The 1,173-nt window shown below is 44.2% G+C and overlaps 1 non-coding gene across 1 annotated transcript; it reads left to right on the top strand.

Moving 5' to 3' along the window:
- The first annotated feature begins 358 nt into the window (after positions 1-358).
- On the top strand, positions 359-452 carry trnai-uau. Its single transcript has 2 exons — positions 359-396; positions 417-452. It is a non-coding gene; the product is annotated as a tRNA-Ile (tRNA).
- The last annotated feature ends 721 nt before the right edge of the window (positions 453-1,173 follow it).

The raw sequence follows: 1,173 nt of genomic DNA on the forward strand, positions 1-1,173 counted from the left end.
GGAGCAGGGAGCTTTTACCTGCAGCAGGTGAGGTGAAACGACAGCACAGGCAATATAATGACCAATATGGTTCAATCAGATTCATTGTGCTTTGTTCAGTTCCATTCTCACCTTAACAGGTCCAGCAAACCTTCACACATGGGGTAAGAATGGAACGCCTCCCTACCCTCTTTGTGATGGGAGAGGAAGAGGCTCCTCTGCAGCTGTCTCAAGACTTGGCTGATGGTTGCTACCGTTGGCGCCATGACCAGGTGCGCAAGGCAATTGTAGAAGTGACCACCATAAGTCCAATAAACATCACCCCAGAAGATTGGGATTGATTAAGCCCTGGCAGAGTCACCTGGTTAACAGCATCTGAGCTCCTGTGGCGCAATCGGTCAGCGCGCGGTACTTATAAGACAGTAACCTGCAGAGTGATGCTGAGGTTGTGAGTTCGAGCCTCACCTGGAGCAGGGAACTTTTACCTGCAGCAGGTGAGGTGAAATGACAGCACATGCCATCTAATGATCACTCAGACATATCTGTCAGTCTATAAAAATACATTCTCAATATTGACATAAGCCTCCATGTGTTTCCTTAAAAAAACAGACGGCAAATCAGCATCTCTCATGTAAACATGACGGAATTTGCAAATAACTTGTGGTGCATTTTTTTCGTTCACAAAAATGAGAAGTGTTTATGTGTGTGTCACATGTAATGTATTAAAAGAACACGTCTAAAACAACTCTTGGAGCTCCAAGCCCTCATCCTCCTTCATGAACTCTTCGTCTCTTTTGACTTAATTTTAAGAAGCACTGATAAATGTCAGCTTCACAATGAATTCATTTCATCTCTCCATAACTGAGAGAGAAGCCATGCACACCTGCTGTTTACATTTTTAAATGCGATGGGCTTCATGTGGTTACTTTGTGTTTCAGAAGCACTAACCATGGTGATTGACAAAACTGAAAACAGTGTGTGAGGTGAGTCAAGGTTTTGAGGCTGTATTGAACAGCTCCAGTGGTGTAATCGGTCAGCGCGTGGTATTTGTAAGACAGTAACCTGCAGAGTGATGCTGAGATTGTAGGTTCAAGCTTCACCTGGAGCAATGGGCTTTTAACTGCTCCAAAAGCAGGATTTTGAAATCAAGTCTTTGACATACAGGAAGCCAGTGTAAAGACCTCAGAACTGGAG

Source organism: Micropterus dolomieu, unplaced genomic scaffold (genome assembly GCF_021292245.1).
Source record: "Micropterus dolomieu isolate WLL.071019.BEF.003 ecotype Adirondacks unplaced genomic scaffold, ASM2129224v1 contig_5048, whole genome shotgun sequence".
Lineage (NCBI taxonomy): Eukaryota > Metazoa > Chordata > Actinopteri > Centrarchiformes > Centrarchidae > Micropterus > Micropterus dolomieu.